At 44.7% G+C, this 22,274-nt stretch overlaps 1 protein-coding gene and 1 long non-coding RNA gene across 28 annotated transcripts in view; one reads left to right on the plus strand and one right to left on the minus strand.

The window, feature by feature from the left end:
* Positions 1-22,274, minus strand: part of ITGB6 (integrin subunit beta 6) — a 125,062-nt gene that overhangs the window by 90,258 nt on the left and 12,530 nt on the right. For 10 of the 20 annotated variants that reach the window (XM_079131771.1, XM_079131774.1, XM_079131784.1 and 7 more), the window contains exons 1-2: positions 21,067-21,199; positions 15,103-15,319 (exon numbers count right to left, since the gene is read on the minus strand). The exons of 8 other annotated variants lie outside the window; for them this stretch is intronic. The gene's annotated coding sequence lies outside the window, so the exon portion shown is untranslated. Of the gene's footprint in view, positions 1-15,102; positions 15,320-21,066; positions 21,200-22,274 lie in introns of those variants that run through there. 2 more of the 20 variants (XM_079131781.1, XM_079131778.1) reach the window with 1 other exon arrangement.
* The window catches only part of LOC306656532, an 84,689-nt gene that overhangs the window by 12,755 nt on the left and 49,660 nt on the right, over positions 1-22,274 (plus strand). For 2 of the 8 annotated variants that reach the window (XR_013762544.1, XR_013762545.1), the window contains exons 1-5: positions 1,567-3,035; positions 3,071-9,180; positions 11,180-11,402; positions 14,540-14,612; positions 15,414-17,004. This is a non-coding gene — a long non-coding RNA (uncharacterized lncRNA). Of the gene's footprint in view, positions 1-1,566; positions 3,036-3,070; positions 9,181-11,179; positions 11,403-14,539; positions 14,613-15,413; positions 21,074-22,274 lie in introns of those variants that run through there. The other 6 variants (XR_013762547.1, XR_013762548.1, XR_013762549.1 and 3 more) reach the window with 6 other exon arrangements.

The following is a 22,274-nucleotide window of genomic DNA, read 5'->3' on the forward strand; positions in this document are numbered from 1 at the left end:
ATATTTGTAAGGAATACACACCACCTTCGTTATGCAATGAGATCCTGAAGTTTTTACTACAGATTATTTTAGCCTTCACTGATAGATACAGATGATAACTGTAAAAGCACACTCTGAGAAAGAGCAAAAGAGAGATAAGGGAGTTGCCAATTTAGAGAAGTAGAGGAGAACAGCACCTCATGAACTCAGGGCATTAGAACTTTACCTCAGCCATTACATCTTTTCTGTTACTTCTACCACTTGAATTTAAATTTATTATGTTGAAAGTAAAATAATAATGCATTGAGGAATGTCTTACAGATGTTTAAAACAAGTCTTTTAAATAAAATATTAATTTTTCTTTAAAAGAACTTTATTTCAACCTGGTGAGGACCCGATTCAAAGTTTAGAGGTAGATGCAGCAGAGGGATCCCAGGCCTTGTTCTTGATGTTCTGAATTAGGGCTGACATCAGGACAACTGAAGGGAAATTTCTTGGGGGTCAGGCCTAACCTGACCTTCTTCCCACTCCTCATTTCTCTAACATGGGTCTGGTGTGAGGAGTAAGAGGCTAGATCCAATGGGAAGTAACCTCTCCAGGACTCCTCAACCAGACAACATGGGATGTGATAACCATTAGTTCCAGGATTTTGTCTTTTAGTCTGTAGGTGGTGAGAATCTACTGAGATGAGAACTGTGTAATAGGAAGACACACAGGACAGGTATCGATGTTTAAGTGGGCTAGAGATGGGAGGAAGGAATTAACGAACTTGAGCAAAGGATAGAGAGGGGTCCGCCCAGTATAAGACATGGGAATGGAGAGGAGTGGAGGTCTCAGAGATCAAACTCACATGACTAATTTATAGACTTACTACTAGATACCATGGTTATCCTTTACTTATACCTGAAGTCTTATATTCTCAATGGAACCTCCAAGAAAGGAGTACAGAAATCGTAGTGTTTCCACTACAATCAACCTATCACAGAGCCTGTTGTAACTTCCATCTAACTGCCAAGCCTGCTTCCTGCTACTGCTTTTGGTTAGATTCTGCCACCAAGGGCCACAGAGGGAGGCAGGAGGAAGCTGTTCCTTCTTTTCTGCTTCCTGTGCAGGTACATGCCCCCAGCAATGCCTTCTCACCAGGATGAGAAGTGGGTTCATTCCAGTAGCAATAGTCAAATCCAGTTTGCTGGTTTCAACACTCACAGGGCCAGCCTTACCACACCCACCCAGAGACCCTGACGCAGCCCGACCATGACCTCCTCCCAGGTCCCACCCTCAGCCCTGTGGGAACCCTTCTCTGTCTCTGAGCTTTAACAACTGTAGCTCCGATCCAGCCCTAAGGCTGCAGTTGCTGCCTCAGTGATACCTAGATATGTCTTTTCACCCTTTTAGTTGCCTACTTAATAATTTTGTACCTCGTCAACTTCTTTTTATTTAATTCTGTCTATTGAAACAATATGGCACTTGCGTTTCCTGCTGGGACCTTGCCTTATACTTTCTTTTATATATATATATAAAAGAAATACATATATATATATATATGGCAACTTATGATTTCTATTAAGAAAGACTAAGTAACTTGCTCAATGTCTTTCTGCTAGTAACTGAACACCAGACAGGAGTTGACCTCCTTTCAACTCCAGAGCCCTGGGCATAAGTGCTCTGGTCTCTGCTTCATTTTGAGTCTCACTGTCTGGTTCACGGTCACAGTCTGCCTTTCTTGGTGCATGCCATCATTGGCAGACTGTTCTGGAGCAGAGTCTGCTCTTTCCCCACCCTCTGAGTATAGGATGGAAGGCCTAGGGAGGGGGCGTGTACATAGCATCAGTGCATTGATCTCCTTGGGAGCAGAGAAATTCTGGGGCTTCCATCCACCATGCCACAAGTTCAGGATTTGGCATCCTAGAAACTACCCTTTGAGTCCTTGGCTGTGAATTCTCTCTGCCCAGCTTCCCCTGGCAGCTTCAGGTGAAGAGAGTCGGGGCACCAGAGCATGGCTGGCCAAGCAGCCTAGGGAGGTAACAAGCCTGGCTGGAGCAGGTGGCAGCACTTTCTGCTGGGAGCACCCGAGGGTTAGGCCTGCTTATTTGGGAAGAAAGCAGACAATTTAAACCTTAGTCCTCCATGAGTAAAGCCCTCCCAATGTAATGTGTTTCTGCTTAGCTCTAGGCCTTTCTTCAAACAAAACAGAACAATGGAAGCAGTTGGTTCTTTCGGCCACTACTCTCGGCCACTGATTTCCAAATCTGGGCATCTCCAGCAAGTCTGATGTGTGGCAGCCTGTGCTATGGGCAGGGCTAGACCTAGATGGGTGTGGGAAGCGGGGAGCCTCAGCCTGGCTCTTTCCCAGGTTTCCAGGCAGTGTGACCTCAGCAGAGCCTGGCAGAGAGGGAAAATACCGGTCTCAGGCAGCAGCAGGCCTAAACTGGCTGCCCCATTCCTCATCCCCTCCCTTCTACCCCAGCCGCTCCTGGCCATAGATGATCAGGCTGACACCTGGAGGTGGTGGGGAGTAGTTGGAGAGGCAGGCAGGACTCTCATGCCACTCAAAATGCTCTTGCCCCAATTTTAAAGATTCAGAGAGAGAGGTTCAGTCATCTGCAAATGCTAAGAATTATTGTTCGTTGTGTGCCTGATGTTGATGGACATTATAATCCAACAAGCTGGTTTTCTGATTGTTTACAGTGTGCCAGGGGGAGCGATGAAGGTACTAACTCAATTCAGCTGCCCTTTGCCTGGCAGGGCACTTGGGGGAAATGCGATTCATACCTTTGACATTGTAGACTTGTCTTTTAATTGTGACAATTGTTTAGAAAATGGAGGAAAGTGTCTTGAGGAAGGGACGCCTTTTTTTGCATAAAGGCATCAGTGGGTACTATTAGTCTGCTCAGAACACCTCCTTACTCACACACAGACCCCAACTATTAATTTTCATTTCATCTGTTGAGATCTATACACAATAGATGTATAAGAACATTTTTTTTCCTTTCTTTTGGAGAGGAAAACTGAGGAAGAAGCTGCTGGAGGAGGGAATGAAATGGGGAAGATGGAGGGTGGGTGTGATTTCTACTCTTCATCAAGCCAGGAGGACTTCAAGCCCTGTGATCACAGAGCAGATGGACAAAGCAGGTAAAAAAGATGCAAAAACCTCAAGGAAGCAACAAAGCGTGGTCTGTGAGTTGCCTCAGAGGCCAGTAACAAGATGCTGACACAGGGGCCCTTCTGCCCTCTGCAGGGCACCCAGCACTCTTCTGGTCCCTGAGGACTGCAGACCTAGGGACAGGTAGCAGCTGCACACTTGGAAGGAACTCTGACCACCCAAGGACGGAGGGAGGCTCTCCTGGGGAGTAAGGGACGTGGACAGGGAACCCAGGATGACTGATGTTAACTGGAAATTGTGGCTAACCCTGGTTTGGGAGGATATCATTAGGAATCTCCCAGACATTTAGAGACACCACCTAGCAACTGTTGGGGAATATTTGGGGAATTTGGGATCCCAATGCTTTCCATTCACTGAAGAGTTAGGGAGTGTTGGGGGGAATGCAGTTTGCTGTTTCATTTAGTGTGGTGGATGGTCCTCTCTAAGGAAGTGACAGTGACAGAGGAGCCCAACACGAGGGTAGGGAGTGTATCAGGAGAAGGAAACAATTTGTTTGCTGTTCTGTGTGACAGGAACCGTAAGCCAGTCAGTGGGGTGGGTTGTCTCTGGTATGGGGAGAGTGGTTGGAGATGAGGCCAAAGAACTAGCAGGAAACCAGAACTTTGAAGGTCCTAGGCAGCTCCTGGGTTTTCCTTTCAATGAGATGGGAAGCCAGGAGGGTTTGAGCAGAGGAGTAATGCGGTTTGCAGTGTGCACGTAACCTCTGAAATCAGCAGCCATTTGGAGTTTGCTCACAGCAACCTCTCATGATGCTCCTATCATTATCTCCATCATAAAAGCAGGAAAGCTTAGCTTAGAGAATTTAAGTCATCTATAGAAGGCTGTCCAGTGTAGCGCAGGGCTGGGATTTGAACCTCAGCAGAATGAGCCATACTTTTAGTTTTAAACCACTGATAGATATTGCCTCTCCATGGCTGAAAATGAAACTCATTGAACTGCAAGAACCTTTTCCCTCTAGCCTGGTACTAGCTGTGATAGTACCTCCATGCTTGCCAAGCCCTTTCTGATCTCGCAGGGATATCAGACCCTCTGCAGCCATCCTTCTCACTGGTGGGGATACTCACCTGTTAGTGCTCTCTTGGGGATACAAATGCCTTTGGGTTAAGGATCTTATCTCAATTTACAGAGTGACTCTCCTAGGATTCAGAGATCTAGTCCCATTAAAGCCTATATATATTTTTTAATTAAATCAAGTCCGAAGGCTGAGGTTTGGGAAATTGCCTGCCTGATAATGCAAATCTATAAATCCTGCTTCCTGCTGTTTCCAGGCTGACTGTAAATACCTGAAAATTCAGCTTCACTGGAAATGTTTTGATTATTTTGCTTCTGGCCCAATGGGTAGTAATAAATAAAAATAAAGAGTAGTGGTAGAAAAACTGGATTAAATTTATTTAAGGCTTAACAGGGCTCAGCTGGACTGGGGGCAGGGTGGGGTGTGGATAGTTAAGAACTTCTGCTTTGTACCTGTCATGTCTGACTTGGCTTTAAAAATTCCTACACCTGAGTCCTCAAGGTCTATAGAGCCATCTCTTGTTTTGCTATTGACTCACCTTTGGCTCTAAAGTTAGTGGGGACATATAAGCCACCATCATTTCAGAAGCAATAGTTGATGGAAAGAACCTGGTTTCTTTTATCAGAGTTGGGCCCAAACCAAAGCAAGCACCAATCCATAAGAACATTGGGGCGAGAGATCAGGAAATTTGAGAGTGGTGATATTCTAGGAGACCTGGTTCATGAGTGCCATGTCATATGAATTTAAAGTCAGGGTCTTGGGCGACCCGAATTCTCCAAACAGGGCTCACTCCCACTTAAGGACCGAAACATTTCCTAAAATATCATTGCCTTGCTGGTCACAGGAGCAGGAGTGATGTGACAGTGACAACCGCAGTATGCCACATACCCACAAGATGCTGCAATCCTAAGACTATCTGAGCTCATCTAACGGTCCTTGGGGAATCCATTTGATGGCAGCCAGCGTGGAGATAGGCAGACTTCCAGAGCTGGCGTGATGCTGCTGGGGCACCATGGACCAGCATGACCATCTACTTTATTGAGCAGCCCCAGGGAGGCCCATTTAAGGAAGGGAAAATAAGATGCAGATGTGAGCCTCTCATTCCACTGTTGCAAACATCTGGCAACTGTGTGAACACCGTCATCATCTTTTGTAACAAAGACTTCCCTGCACCCCACCCCTCCTACACACACAGAGGCACCTACCCAGGGCTTTCTTTTACAACTATTCAGAGGTTCCTGGGCCACTCAACAATGGCTAATAGCTCATTGCTTCCAAGTCAGCATTTAAGTCTCCCCCTGAGCACTGAGGAGCTGGTATTCTGACTGCCCTACAGTGGCATCCGCTGCTCACCACGGTGGCCGTAGACTGTAATGATATCTGTCATTCTGTTAACGCAGCACAAGGCACACATGTGTGCACACATCCCATAGGACATACACACACACACACACACACTTCCAATAAATAGGATGAAACCAAATGTGTCAATCTATTCCACAGAAGGGGCTGCTGGACCATGACAAAAGGTAGAATTATTTCTTTACCTTCTTATTATTCTTGAATTCAGCTGTATTTTAGTAGGCTTGTTTTCTTTTTCCTGAGAGGGTTAATAGGAAAGAAACTGATTCTGCTCATGTCATTAGAGAGGTGTCTCTCAGGCCATGATCCACGACTTTGCTTCTGGAATGGGTGAAACTCCCATCAGGAAGAACACTGTTTCTTCCTGGAATTTGATTGTTTCAGACAACCCAAGCTGAGTACCTTTTGCATGGAAGATCCCAGTCACCCTTTTGAGGATGTACGAGCAGATGTTAGTCTCTGCTTTCTAATAAACTCAGCTTAAATTTGCTACCATAGGAAAGACAAGATACATGTGTTCATATTTAACTTCGAAGTACATAACTTCATAGATCCAGTCTCAGTGGAAGACTTTTGCCACGGAGCTTTGATCCTTTCTGCAGGAATTACAGTAGCATTGCAGGGAAGGGAACTCTTTTCCATATTTTGTAAACTCGTGTAGAAGGCAGCCCTAGGACAGAGTGATTACGGTGAGCTCGTGTTAATTAATCATGCCTATTTCAGCACAGAAGCAGAGCTGGGTGGGCTTGGAGTTCCATCCCCGCATCCTGCAGAGGTCTGGGCACCACAACAGAGCTGTTCTTCTGCTCACCTTTGCCTTCGGCTCCCCCTTGGCACTGGTACTTAATTGTCTCCCCACTGGGTAAGTCTGAACCTGTTTGCTGAGTCTCCTTGGCAGGTATGAAACCAAATGTCCCTGGGCCTCACCAGCCTGTGGGGGCCAATTAGATCACATCTCCACTCAATTTTCTAACTGACTATCCCCCCCGTGCAACTCTGGCCCTCCGTGCTTCCCTTTCTCTGAGTCTCTCCACTTCTTTGGAGCAGTCCTCAGGACGAATTGAGTATACTCAGAAATATGGTGGCCTCTGGATGTTCTTGGCTCGTTGGCCATTTGAAGCTGCCACTCTTGGTGCACGTGTCCCAGTTCCTCTGCTTGGCGCCCAAGTCTCTTCCTCCTGGTTCAGGCATCGGAGTTGCTGAGTGGCCTCCATGAGTTTTCAGAGCTGAAGCCACACAGAAGACTCTAGTGACCTGGAGGATGCTTTTGCATCCTTTGGGACTTCTTGGCATGGTTCAGATAAAGCACCAGGACATCTCTCCTGAATATCTTCCGTATGATACTTCTCTCATTTAGGTCTTGCCTTCCAGGGTTGCAAAGCTGGCTCTTGGCCTCTGCTCCACCCACAAAGTGCCCCAGAGCTCTTTGTTCCCTGAATTCCTCCTTATGCCACAGTCACACCCCATTCCTTGCAGGGCTAGGGAAACACCCTCACCCCACCCTGTGTCGCTGTCTACAGTTTTAGTCCCAAAGCTGCTCCGCTAGTGCTTGAGTTCTTAAGCTGCTCTCCTATGGACAGCCCCACAGTTTCTGCCTCAGTCTTCACCCCCAGTAGGGCTCCAGCCAGGCCGGGCCTCCTCCCATCATTCTGCACTGTCTGCCTCCCTTCTCCATTAGCGTCCAGCCCCCACTCATTAAACTCCTCCTCGCTCCTACAGCTAAAAACAAGATGATGCAGACCAACCACACAAGTAAACACGCAGAGGCTGGCAGTGGGGCTTGTTCTCCTGGGTCCCATCCCTGCTTGGGCTCAGCTGGTGTGGCCACAGGATAAGTGCCTCTCCTTGATAAGCATCTTCCTTTTTCTGGTTTTAGGCAGAAAGTGGCTTACAGTTCTTGGCATCAGAGCCCTTGATTCCTTTTCCTTATTTTCCCCACACTATTTCTCACAAGGATCAAAAGAGATAACAGTGAAAGTTATACCTAAGTTGCAAGTGGTCATTTCCATGTTGCAAAAGGTTAAAATCTTACATGCTGTCGGTGCTCAGTAGACACCATAACTGAATGGCTATTGGCCATGGTGTCTTTATTTATCTAGATAACCATTAGAAAATATTTATTAACCACCTACTATGTGACAGTCTCTGTTATAGACACTGGAAATACAGGGGTAAGAGAAAAGAGAAAGATGAATCGAGAGCTATCCTAATGGACAAAGATGAATAGTAAGGAAATTTGTTAGAGTAATATATAAGAAAATATCAGATTGTGATAGTAACTCTGCAGAGAATTGATTTAGGGTGATGTAATGTAGGATGACTAGGTGGTTCTTAGAGCAGGACACCAGGTAAGACCTCCCCGGGGGGTGATAAGTCAACATCAGAATGCAAAGATCAGAAGAAAGAAGATTCCAGGCAGAGAGACAGCAAGGACAAGGGGGCTGGGCAGCTGCTGAGTCCATGATGGAGTCTGGAATTGGGAAGGGAGGGGTAGATGGCACAAAAGGGTTTAGTCCAGCTAGCACAAGAGGGCCCAGGTAACAGGGCTCTGCCAGGCAGGGAGCCTCTTTGTTTTTTTCCTAAGCACAGTGGGAAGTGATTAGAGTTTGAAATGGGCACAGCATGAGTTGGTTTATGTTCTAAAAAGATAACTTAGGCTGCTTTGGAAGGAATGAGTTTCAGTGACTCAAGAGAGACAGCAGGGAGACCAGACAGGAGTCCGACTGGGTAGAACAGAGGGAAGGATGGGGATGGGGCCAGAGCGACCACATCCAACTTGGAGAGCTTAGACAGACTTGGTTGGGGTCTTCACAGGTGCAACTGACAGGACTTGCTGATTGACTTCATGTGGATAATGAGGAAATGAGAGGACTCTAGGATTCCTGGAAGACAAGAATGGAAACCAGCAGCCTCCCACCAGCTCAGATGCAGGTGATCTGGCCCAGGGAGTTGCCAAAGTTCTGGGTGGTGGCTTGTTCTACAGGAGTGGAAAAAGGCACTAGCCTCCCCATAGCTCAAGTGTACAGGTAATAGAGAAAAATTGGGGAGAAACTGCTAGAGGAGTCAATTGATTTCAGGTATTTTAAAATGCAGCTTTTGAAATCAAACCATAGCTAATTCCACAGGCTAGAAAGTCAAATAACTTCAAGTAGCCCAAGGCAGATAGAGCTTGTGCAAATGGCTGAAAGTTCTGTTTATGCACTGAAATATCCATGGCAGCGAGGAAGAGAGAGCATTCTGGAGTCGGGCAGGGCTTGGGGACTTTTGATAAAAGTCTTCACATTGGAATTCAATTTGTTTTACTTAAAGGTAAACTGAATGCCAGTTCTCATGAAAACCACCTGCCAGACTCCACAGTCACGTTCTGCCTTTGCCAACTTTCACTGTGTCCCTGTGTTTGCCAACTTCACAAACTGGTTGAAAATCTGAAAAACCCTGGAAAAGAGTGGAAGTGTGAGAGAAGGACCCTCCTGGGAGCTCAAGGAACTTACAGATCTCTGAGTTTTATCATGGCAGTTAGTTTTTAATTAAACACAATAACTGTTCCTTACAGGTTCTTATTGACAAATAAGAAGGTTGATGTGACTCAAGCCCAGGAAATGATCATCCTTCCCAGAACTGGGAGTCTCCAGGACTAGACAGACATGGGAGCATTTTTTTCAAGGTATGAGACTTTCTCCTAATTCTGTCTTAGTCACACACAGTTACTCATTACCTAGAAGGGCATTTAGAGTTTATTCATGGTCACTGTACATTTTGTGCTACTTTGTCAAACCAGGAAAAATGCAGACGGCTGAGTCATAGTTTTCAATTAGTTTTTCAATTTCACCTGGAGCTAAGTTTTTCTATATCCATGCCAATTTTATTGCTTTGTACGTTACTCTGATCATACACTTTGCAGGATAATTCAGTCTTTTGCTTGAGGATATTAATATGCACTGTAACCGAGCTTTTTTTTTTTTTTTAACCTCTGGGAGAACTATTCTATACAGCTTTCAAATCTGAAATTTATTTAATTCAACTGATCTTATACACCTATTATAAATTCAGCCCCATTATATAGAATAAGTGTATTCATGCACTTTGTCAATAAAATATTTCAAGTAAAACCCATAAAGCATTATAGATCCAAGAGCTCTGTCTTCAATGAATCTTTGGCTAGCTGGGTAAAGAAAATGTGAACGAGCTGAATGACAACACCTGGTGGAATGTGAGGTGACCTCAAATGAGAGGCATGGACAGTATGTGGTTGGAAGTCAAAGACTGTTTCCTGCCTGAAATTGTCAGCTCCCCAACCTCAGCTAAATGATTCTTAATGGACAGACAAGAGTTGAGTAGGAGAGACCAAGAAACAAGGCACCTTGGAAGCAGGAAAAGCCTGTATAAATGTCCTGAGGTGCATTACATGCCTGTGCAGCAGAAAGAGGTCTACTTGGTGAGAAGGTTTGGTGAGGATACATGGACAAAACAGACTAACACAAATTGTAACACTTACTGGGGTAGAAACAAGATCTGTTTTAGGCAATAGTACCTGGGCTCATGCTTAGCCTGTGTGCAATCGTGAAGGAACTTAGTCACAAAATAATCTTTCTTATCAATATTTGCATGAGTCAGACTGGATCTAGAAAGTTGATAAGTCATTCAATTAAAGAAACAGTAACTCACTCCCCAGGGAATAGGAAGAGGAATTGGGAATGACTAATACTGATTGAAGTTATTGTAGCACAGGAAAGGTAGAATTACCAAATGGTAATGAATTTATCTACTGGTTCTGGGCATGAATTTCCTCCATTGAAGAGGTGCAACCTCAAAGGAATTAACTCTTCATTTTAGGGATTAAAAATAATCTCAATAATCAGGGGGGATTCAATGGCTTTAACATCAAAATAACAATACTATGGTTTGTCCAATTCTATGGTTAGCTGGCCATTAGTTTGGTGCATGTATGATCCTGTAGGTAAGGAATTACATATTCTCAGTTTCTTCATCTTTAAAAGCACTTGCCCAAATATCTCAGAAATTGAAAAGTAGGATTAGCTCACCCTTCCTCTCTTTTTGCCATGATTTCAAAGCCACGATTTCACAACCTACATTCAAAGTCCTGATTGGCTCTGCCACTCATCACCTGTGTGACTATACAAGCTATGTAATCCCATAAGCCTCAGTTTCTTCCCCATTAAAATATTGATTAGAACACCATTTGGTAAAACTGTTACAAGGATACAAACAGATGTATGTGCAAAGTACCTGGCACAGAGGCTGGCATTCAATGATATACATTATTTTTCTTTTTGTTAAATCTGTATAGTTATTTATAGTTTATAAAAACATTTTCATGAATTTCACAATAGCCTCTTAAGTTAGATATAATTATTACTAGTTTTGGAGATGAGAAAACAGCCCAAGGAATGCCCAGGAAATGCCACATAGGAGACCATTGGGGGAGTATCTAGGGCCCCTTTCAATGGATTTACCTTCTATTCTACTTTTTAGTCAGACACTCAAACTTAAATAAAACAAATTGTTCTTGTATGCAGCACACAGTCAGCCCTCAATAAATGTGGTTCTCTTCTGAATTCCACAGAGTAGATAGTGGGAATTCTAGGCAAAAGTGGTGAATTGGTCAACAAGTCCTTGATTTGGTACTTTTTTCTGTCCAACAGGAGAACCACTCCCCCATGAAGCTAATGAGTCCATGACATGTGACTAGTGCCAATGCAGATACACAGCAAGTATAAAATAAATGCTGGCCAGGGGCAGTGGTACATGTCTGTGATCCCAGAGACTCAGGAGGCTGAGGCAGGAGGATGGGAGTTCAAAGCCAGCCTCAGCAAAAGCAAGGCGCTAAGCAACTCAGTGAGACCCTGTCTCTAAGTCAAATACAAGGTAGGGCTGGGGATGTGGTTCAGTGGGCGAGTGCCCCTGAGTTCAATCCCCAGTACCCCCACCCCAAAATGCTGGATTTTAAAGACTTAATATGATACAAAAGAATGTAAAATGTATAAATGCATTCTACTGTCATGTACAACTAATTAAAACAAATTAAAAAATTAATTAAGAAAAAAGACTAAAATATCTTGTAAGTGATTTCTTAAAAACTAATTAATTATGAAATGAATATTTTGGGCAAGTTCAATTAAATATTTGGGTAAATTCAATTAAATATTCCACCTATTTCCTTTTACTTCCTTATAATGTGGCTACTAGACAATTTTCAGTTGTGTATGTAGTTCATTTCATGGCTTGCACTTTTCTTTCTGCTGGACAGAGCGGCTCTGCCTTGTCCTTTGTCTATCCAAAGATACTCCCTGACTTCCGGCCCCTCCTCACCAGGACTCTGAGAGCCTCCTGTCTGGACGGCGATGTTCTGCTCACATGCTTCATGCCAGCTTCTTGCTCTACAGAAAGCTGGCTTTCAGAAAAAGTACTTAAAAGGAAGATGAATATATCTGGGTTCAGGAGAGAAATTAAGGCAAGGATTGCCACTTGTAATGCTTGCAGGGCAGGAGGATACCGTGAAGTGGACTAGGTGTAGGTGGCAATAGGAAGTGGTGGGGACTGAGGCGAACTGAAGAATATGTGCCTCACTCAAACAGTGGAGACACCACCCAGCTCTAACTAACTACCGACACATTTGCATTTGGCTCCAAAGAGCTCAGAAATTTTGATTTTTAAAGGAGAGCTAGAAATCAACTTTCTTTTCTATTTTTCCTGATTTTTAGATTTGTGATGAAATAATGACTTTTAACAAGCCTTATAAAAGGTGTGCAAAGTCTGCCAGAGTTCTATTTGGCCTACTCAGCCTTGGCTTTCTACCAATGCCCACCTGGTGAGATGTGTGGTAGACAGCCAGGTAGTGCTTGGTTCTTCACATTTTTAGAGCTGGAAAGTCCTCTCTTTATAGACTAGATAAGAGACCCATGGGGGGAAAATGGCTCCTTTAGTCATAGTATCTCCTGCTCAGGATGACAATGGCAAGCTCCTGTTCTCTGTGACTGATCCTTTAAAACAACAGACAGTATCCCCTGTGTGTGCTCCAGGTTTGCCTCTGGAAACACAGAACTCTTTGCCAGGTTAGGTGAGTGGATCTCAGAGCAAAAAACACTGCACTCATACTGGTCTCTGGAGGACGGGGGAAATGACACCAGTGGTTGATGTCCCTCTCACATCCTAGCAGGTATTCTACAAGGACACACACTATTCACCCAGAGTGAACTGAAATCCCCAAATAACCCAGATGGAGAAAAATAATCAGAGTGATGAATACGCCTGTTATTTATAGACAGGTATGCATTTCAGAGACCTGAGTCAGGCCCCAGGGGAAAAGAGTTCCCTTATTCTGCAGTTAGCAAGGGAAGATTTTGATCCAGGTCATGCTTTAAATGCATGTTCCCTCTTCCCAACTCTAAAGTGCACAAGGTCTAATCCAGGCTATAGAGGGAAAAAAAAAAAAAAAAAAAAAAAAAGTAGCTATGAAATGCAGCAATTTACTCAACACAGCATTTGATCTTTCTGGCCTCTCCCTGTGCAAATACACCTTTAGAGCTCTTAAGGTTTAAGCTGCCTACTTATGTTATTGATAATGATTCCAAAACAAATATCAGATTCTTGGTGATTTCTACACTTCTTGCTTCAACCTTGGGACTTTCCTAGGTGAGGTCAGAGGATGGAGATTTTCCCAGTGTTCAGGTTATCAGAACACTGCAGAGCTAACCAGAATTTTGATAATTTATAATACTATAGTTTCTAGGGCTTTTAAGCCTTAAGAGCAACTTCATTTCTGTATGCTGTTTGTCCCTGTCAAGTCTAATGATGTTGGAAGAGCAGGGATATTATTGTCCACATTTGAAAGATGAGGAAGTAGAGTCCTGCAAGGCCAACTCTGTGACTCACCCACATGATAGGAGCAGGGTGTCTCCTTGTCCCCAAGTAGGTTTCTCTCTATTATATCTGGAGCAATGTAGACCTAAGAAATCTCTAGCTCACATTCCTAAGCAGAGTTGAACTCCATTATAACATAATATGCTAGTGCATTGCCTTATTTATTCTGTGTAAAATATATCTTTGTACTTAAATTGATCAAATTACCTGCCAAAGTCTTAAAGGTTATTTATAATGTTACTTTTTAAAAATTTAAGCAGGCAAAAACAAAACAAAACACACCAGGAGTATCACATTTTCCATAATTTCTGATATCCTCAAATGACTTGAGAAAGACTCTCCTCTCTATAGGGAATCCAAAGGAGAGACTTCATCCTTCCAAAGAGGAGTAGCTAAACAGGTGGTCTTTTCAGGTTCTCTTCCTGTGACCCTTTTTCTATTTTAAGTTTTAAAAAGAAGTAAAGATGTTAGGTGCAGGAGCACAGCTGGAATCCCACAACTTGGGAGGCTGAGGCAGCAGGATCGCATGTTCAAAGCCAGCCTCAGCAACTTAGCAAGGCCCTGAGCAACTTAGTGAGACCCTGTCTCAAGAAAAAAATAAAAAGGGTTGGGGATGTGACTCAGTGGTTAAGTGCCCCCGGGTTCAATCCCTGTCATCAAACAAAAAGAGTAAAAATGAGAGAAAATTTTACAATGGTCACAGAGCTCAAGAAAGTGTTGGGAGAAGCATCAACTGAGAGAGAGAGAGAGAGAGAGAGAGAGAGAGAGAGAGAGAGAGAGAGAGAGAGAGAAACGAAGATACATAGCAAGCAAAGAAGAAGGAGAATGGCCAAGACCACAAGTCAAGAGAGGGGAAAAACAGGGGGAAGTGTCATCAAATTACACCCCAGACAGACTTCTGGCTTTTCTTGAAAAATCTGAAGTTTCTCTTTACTATCTTCAAATGCTTCTCTGAAGCATGGTCACCCAAGGTACATAAAAACACATCTTCTAATTCAATTTATATTTTGTTGTTTGATACTCATAATTCATGACATTCTTTTCTACAGTTTTGATCTTAAATTTATGTTATGTCAATTGCATTATTCTGAAGTTCACTTTTGTTGCCCAGCCTGGGAAACTCTCCTCCATTTATTATGTAGGTCCTATGTGATAATGTGTTGAACTAAAAATGAATTTTAGGAACATAACCTGTCTATTACCTGGAAGCTGCTGGTAAGTACAGTGACAACCCTGGAACAAGTTGTGAATATAAGTTATCATTTTAGAACTGCCTGAAGAAATAGCAAAGGACCAAGAGAGTTCAATGTCAACCAGATTCATTCATCACCCATGCAAAGCATGGGAGGTGTTTGGAGTTTCTAGAGAAGAAGTTTCAAATGAATTCTTACATCCTCATGCGGATTAACAGACCCCTTGTTTGGCATATTTTTTCATGTGTGTATTTTTAACAGATCAAGTTACAAAATAATTGTTTACAGGTCACCATACCACCCACAATTTATAATCAATCAATTAACTAATCAATTATTTAACTGGTCCCAGACCCTGAGACAGTTGCTCTACAATGAAATGTCCTTCAGTCATTCTGTCCATCTCTGTGAGACCCCCCACACCTGGCATTGTTGCAGGCAACAGGAATGTAGCTCATAACCTGAGGAGAAGTGATAGATGATGACATATTTAAAAAGTAAAATGTACTTACTTTAGGTAATGAAAGTGTTAAGGAGAAAAGAAAACAAAGCAGAGAAGGGAGACAGGAATCGTCAAGGAGGTAGAGTAGCTATAAGGCTCTTGTTGAGAGGTAGCATTACAGTCTAGATCAGAAGGAGTGATGTCTCAGCCAGATGGTTATCTACAGTGAAGGATTCAAGGCCGAAGAACAGCAGGAACAAAGGACCTAAGGCAGGACCATGCTCATACTGCAAGAGACATGGAGGAGTCCAATGAGGCTGGCAGACTGAGAAGAAGATAGTTCAATCAAATCCAAGGAGTACTATTTAATGTGTGTCCTAGGTGGAAAAAAGAAAGGAATCCAGTCCAACTCTGACAATATTCTCCAATCAAATAGAATTACTCTTCAGCTTTCCTCATCATCATGTTGATGATTCATCCCAATGAATCCATGTCCCCTAAAGCCCGGATCCCAATGACTGTCACCTTTTTGGCATGGGTTACGTTTATTTCTTATTTTTGTGCACAGTATACATTAGCTTATAGGAATAAACAGAATAAAACAGATTTGCTTCATCTCCACTCCATTCCCTCTCCTCTTATCTAGTTTACACCCTCAGGACCTCTTCTCTGGGTTATTGGGAAAGCCTTGCTCTCTTATTCTGCCTCTAGTGTTTAGCTCATTGCCATCCTACACACCTGCACCAGCCACTTCCCTATTGTCAAGAGCTAGAGGGCTTCACTGGGATACCCTAGGTGCCCTCTGGGAAGACAGGAGGAGGCAAGAGGTTGGAACTCTGAACTCCCATCCCGACTTCAGCCAGAACAACCTTGTCTATCAGAATTAAGTAGGATGCCTCAATGTTAAGTTTCTTTCTACCTCCAGGGTTAGTAAACCACTATCCTGAAACAATAGCTCATGTCCTATCACTCCATCGCCCTCTTTGCCAGTGAACAAAAACCCAAGTTCCCATTACACTAGAGTAACATCCAAGTTCCTTCAGAGCCCCATCAGGTACCCTTGGCCTCTCTCACTTCCTGCCCACCTCTCTTCTACACACCCCATGCTGGCCACACCCACTTCCTTGCTCCAGGACCCCCCTTGGCCTCAGGCTCTTGAACTGACCACACATAACACTTCTGCTTGTTTGCTTGGCCAAGCCCCTCATTTTGTTGGGGAATTCGTCCAGGTTCCTGGTTTGGTATCATTTCCTTCTGGCCATCCCTGGCACCCATCTAGAATAGCACCCATTCAATCCATTATCCACCCTGTGTTCTAGTGCCCATTGCTACTTGATGTAGGTGTGTTTATTGTTTCTCTCTACACTAGAATTGTGAGCTCTGTGAGAATGAAAGTGATGGTCTATTTTGTCACCACTCTGTATCCAAGTATTCAGGACAGCTCCTGGCATACAGTGGGTGCTCATTAAATATTTATTAAATGAATGAACAGAGCGTGGGCGTGGACTTCCAGGCTCTCCACAGACTTGTCTAGACAAGACCCTCCAGCCCTAACTCACTCTGTCCCTGCACGCTCCCCAGCCACCCTAACCAGATTCACAGCTCACCTGTCCCCAAGGGCCCCTTGGCATTGCCTCACTTCTGCTCACCACCCCTTATCTCTGGAAAGCCCTTCCTTTCATCTCTCCCTGATATAACATGCCTCTTTCAAGACTCAGCTCAAAATTCACCCATCTGCCAGGCTCCAGTTGTGAAGCTCTGGCACCCTGGAGTGCTGCATCTGGGACAGTGCTTGTGTCGTGCCTTGTGTTCAGTGAGAGGTAGCGTCAGTGCTAGGAGGAAGGAAGCTGTGAAAGACCCCTCTCAGCAGCCTCCTTGCCCTGCAACCTTTATTTTTTCACTCGTGCTGAGCTCCAGTCTGATTTACCTGTGGGTGTTGGTAACGACAGCAACGTAACTTTTGTCTTCCGAGGTAAGTCCTGCCAAGTTCTTCCCAGACTGCCTCTCCTTGCATTTTGCTTTCTGACACTTCCAACAGCACCAAGAGGCCATTTGCTTGTCCCTGCCTTCCATGCTGACACACTTCCCTGACCAGCCAGAATGTCTCCTCAACTTGGATTCAAATGATTTTTTTACCATATCCAAGACCAGCACTTCCTGGTCCTGGTGACTGATCCTGGGATTGGGTCTGTGGGGGATAAGGTTTCTGCCTGGAGTATGTTCAGAATATTAAATGTTTTGTGAAATCCTGCAGTAAGAACACCTGTTTAATATCATTAAGCCATCACATATATCTTCAACGACAAAACTGCTTTTTCCCTCACAGGGTACCTATTAGTGCCCTAAAAAATTACAATTCTGCAAAGTATAATTGTACAATATTTTCCTGGGTGACATAGGTATGCAAGAATATTGTGAAATAAGTCAAGGAATGAGCTGCTGAGAGCATCAGGATGCAGGCATATACAGAGATGGGGAAACAGCAGCACAAAAATGCTAGATGACAGTCACCTCTGCTGTGTGCTCTGCACATCAAGAAGAATTCCCATAATTCTTCCAGAGCTCCTATGAGGAAAGTGCTGTTATCACCAGGCCCATTCTACAAGTGGGAAAACAAGACACGAATCCCAGAGTCTGTCTTCAGGGGGTCTGCTTTTTGGCACTGCACATTGGTGATGCATGCCATGTGAATCTCTAAATCAGTTTTTGTTTTGGTCCCAGGGGTTGAACCCAGGGGCACTTAACCAGTGAGCCACATCCTTAGCCGTTTTAATTTTTATTTTGAGACACAGGTCTCACTGAGTTGCGTAGAGTTTTACTAAGTTGCTGAGGCTGACTTTGAACTTGTGATCCCCCTGCCTCGGCCTCCTGGGATGACAAGCGTGTGTCACCATGCCTGGAAGCTAGTACTCACGGTGCAACCGCTGTGCAGCGAGCACTTTAGAATCATCTCATCTAAGGTTCTCCGTAACCTTATGATGCAGGAACTTCATAATTTCAAATCACCTTAGTAGTGAGCAGTTTGTCTCCATGTTGCCTTTCTATTCATGGTAGAGCTCAGACATGGTGTGGGGACCCATTAGCACACTTCTGACCACTTGTTAAGGCTTCTGCATGGCTACTCCTTTGCAGCAATTCCTTCGAGAGGCTGTGGGAAAAGATCCTTCCTGGGGACTGCTTGTAGCACAGAAGCAGCTTCTGTATTTGGAGAGAGAGAAGGCACTTTGCCAAGGGCACACATCCATCAAGGCAGCTTGTCTTTCCTCTTTCTAACAAGCCTGTGAAACCAGGAATAAAGGACTAGAAGGGTCTGGCTGCCAATACAGGTGAGAGTCCTTGATCATCAGCGACTCATCGAGAAAGAAGGTGGGGCTTGACGGTGGAAGCCCTGTTGTGCTCTGAGAAAGGAACCCAGCAGCCTCAAAGTTGGAGCTTTCTGGAAGCTGCACTAGGCATCCTCCTCTCCCAAAGCACAAAGGCATGCACTGGACAGAGAGAGCAGGGACAAAAGGAGCACCCTTTCCCCTCCCTTAGAAGGATAATAATGACAGAGGCCAGGATGGTCAAGTCAGGGCTGAGAATGCTATGGTTTGGGTTCGGTTTCTCTCCCACAGGGCCACGTGCTGGAAGTCTGGTCCTCCATGTGAAGTACTGAGAGTTGGAGGGAGTTTTAAGAGGTGGGGCCATCTGGGTGTCATGGCACAAACCCGGCTCAGGAGGCTGAGACAGGAGGATCACGACTTCAAAGCCAGCCTCAGCAACGGCAAGGTGCTAAGTTACTCAGTGAGACCCTCCCTGTCTCTAAATAAAGTACAAAATAAGACTGGGGATGTGGCTTAGTGGTTCAGTGCCCTGAGTTCGATTCCCCATACTCCCCCCCAAAAAAGAGGTGGGGCCCAGTGGGAGGTGATTAGGCCATGGGGGCCTCACCTGGGGAGGGATGAATGCCCAGCTCCTGAGTGTGGGTGGGTTAGTTCCTGGACTTGATTCGTTCTGCACATGGGAGTTGTTATAAAGATGGCCTGGCATCTCCGCTCAGTACCTCTTCCCCATGTCACCCACTTGCTGGTGACACTGCTGCTGTATGGTGCCATCCCATGTGTTGTGACACAGCATGACGCCCTGGCCTGAGTGTGAACTCTGAGCCTCCGAAACCGTGAGCCCAAACCGACCTCTTTATTTTATAAATTGTCCTTCTCAAGTTAGAGCAACACGGAATGGACTGAGAGACTATCTCAGAGTCTCTCTGGGTCTGTGTCCTCAGCACTGAGGAGCCTGGAGCCTGGAGCCTGGTGTCTAAGTGGCCATTCCACCCCCAGAGTAGCTGTGGAGGGGCACGGGTTTGCATGGCTCAGATGGGCCCATGAAGGGGGTAGCGGACCAGGGCCGCCTGACCTGCCAGTCATCATTCTAGGCTTCTTTCTTGGCTGATATGTCTCCATCAAAATCAGCAAACACTTTCTCAGCTGAGAAATGAAGTCAGCTGAGATTCCTTGGCAAGTCACTGAACTAGGAAGATGGAGGCGAGAGTGAGATCTGGAAAATTCTACCACTTCCACCGTACCTTGCTAGATATCTGTATCTATGGAGCTCATGTTTCTGGGAAAGGCCCTGAGGGAAAACCTTGGAGACTGAGTCTCCTTTTGAGAGAGACCTGGGGCTGCAGATGCATCTTAGTGAAATTGGGCTCAATCCAGAGCGGTCTTGGTAGGTTTGGAGACACCCATGAGAGTGAGAAGAAGCTTGGGCTGTGAAGCCAGTCAGGCAGGTCTGAATGGTAGTCCATTGCTTCCTTATGTGCCCTTTTTGAGTGTTGGGGTTTTTTGCTATACAATTCACATATTATTAATAATTCCTAGAGTGGTTTTAAAGATCAAATGAAGCATATCGTATGGACTCTGTAAACTAAAGTGCTCTAAAGTATAAGTTGATATAATTATGAGCTCACTTTTGCTTAAATCAGATCACCTAGATTAGGCCTCTGGAACTCCCGACTCTAGTAGAAACCCGTGCTTTCAACATTAATTCAAATGTTGGCTGTAAAAGCTGCCTGCCTTTCCATAACCTAATACATATTTATTAGGTGACTGGACTCTGGGTGGGATTCCAATAGCGTCTGATTGGAGCTATCACTAATACAGAGTTGTAATGAGCACAGTGGTCCCTAGGAAGTTGGAGACAGCTTCTTAGGGTTAGAACCACCTTAGTGACAGATCATTAGACAAACCTCCAAACACACCGTCTCTCCGAAATAAAGGAAATTGCAAGGATGCAATCCCAGAGCTTCAAACTGGAAATCTTTTTTTTGTACCAGGGACTGAACCTAGGGGCACTCAACCACTGAGCTACATCCTCAACCCCGTTTTTTATGTTTTATTTAGAGATAGGGTCTTGCTGATTTGCTTAGGGCCTCACTAAGTTGTTGAGGCTGACTTTGAATTTGTACTCCTGCCTCAGCCTCCTGAACCACTGGGATTACAGGTGTGAACCGCTGCACCCACCTCAAACTGGAAATCTAAATGGTTCCAGGACCACCAAGAATGGTTGTCTCCTGGAACCCCCTCTTGTGTGGGGGGCATCTTTAAAGCATACTCATCATAGATTTGTATACTGATTAAGACCGTATTGTGGCAGATGGCAGTCAAGTTCTTGGAGGAAAGCAACCTTTGTTTCTCATTTACTAGTGATGCTATATGGGCTCACCCAACTCTGCCCGAACTCTCGGCTTCTCACATAGGCAGAGGTGCCTGATCTGAGCCCATTTCTTTTTGCCACTGTCCTCAGGGAGGAGGAAGAGCGTGGGTATGGTCTTGTTCAGGAAGAGAGCCCTGGTGACAGTCATCTGGGCTGCTGGGCCTGAAACAATTAGCTTATACGAAAGGCAAACTAAGAGTCCCCTGTCTTCTCTTTGAATCTTCTGGCTGGTCCTGTTTTGACACTGTTTTTCTTATTTCTTTTCAAATGAAATTTTCAAACAGCAGGATAGCATTCCTTTGGAAAGTTGATTTAAAAGAGCAAAGGCTCCTTTTCTCACCATCCGCTCCTCTAGGTTGAAGTATTTAAGGTTCAATGTCAGTCCAAAGCCAGGCCTTCCCTGAAGCTTCCGGACTGGTGAGAAATCTCCAGGTCTTCCTGGAAAGGAAGTTGGGGTCATGCTGAAGTCATGCCACCACCCCAGGAAGGGGAATTCTTGGGATTGGCTACCTGCAGGGAAGAAGGCCTTTTCAACCTCAAGTGCACACAACCCCATTCCCCTTCTACCAACGTTGTTTCTTTTCTTATTTGGCACCATGAAGCCTGGGTGCCCTGGCAAATGTGTTGTATTCCTCTTGGCTCCATGCCAGGCCCTGGAGGAGGCAGTGCGGGTGACTCACTGAGTCCAGTTCCTGCAGTTCTAGGCCGGGCTTCTTTCTCTAGGACATGTGAGGCACTGCCCTGAACTTGCTCCCACCACTCTTTAGATTGGGGACTGTCTCTTCCTATCATCATCTCTAGCACTTAGCACAACACCGGCGTGTAGGGGGCACTCAGAAAACAAGTGTAGAATCAACTGAATACATGATTCGATTTACATGGGTGTATGTGTTTCACATCAAGTTTCTCCAGAAAAACAGAACCAATAAGATTAGAGAAATAGATAGATTTCAATGTATTTATTGGATCACATAATTGTGGGGACTGGCAAATCTAAAATCTGTAGAGAGGCAGCCAGCCAGGATATTCAGGCAGGAGTTGATGCTGTGGACTTGAGTCAGAATTTCTTTGTCTCTGGTTTTTGCTTAAAAGGCCTTTAACTGAATGAGGGCCTCCTGCATTGTCAAGGGTAATCTTGACTTAAAGTCAACTGATTGTAGCTGTTGCTAACATTTACAAAATACCTTCACAGAAATGCCTAGGTGCTTTTGATTAAATGACTGGGTACTATAGCCTACTCAAGTTGACACATAAAACTAGCCATCACATCCTGTGTCAAATTATGTTCATAGAAACAGCCACCACAACTACCATCACAAAAATCCATGACAAACAGACACTAGGCAACAAAGGCACAGTAGAACAGAGCTGGCCCCTTCCAGCTAGGTGCCCGCAGCACTCAAAACCAAACACTAGCCACACTGCCTGCCCTCAGGGAGATGACCCTCTGGCCAGAGAGACAGTCCAGACTGGCAGATGGAGAATGACAAATGGTGTGATGAATAACATGATCAAGATGTGCATGAAACTTGCTGACTGCTATTTAGA

This window comes from Sciurus vulgaris (assembly GCF_902686455.1).
Source record: "Sciurus vulgaris genome assembly, chromosome: 3".
In the NCBI taxonomy this organism is placed as follows: domain Eukaryota; kingdom Metazoa; phylum Chordata; class Mammalia; order Rodentia; family Sciuridae; genus Sciurus; species Sciurus vulgaris.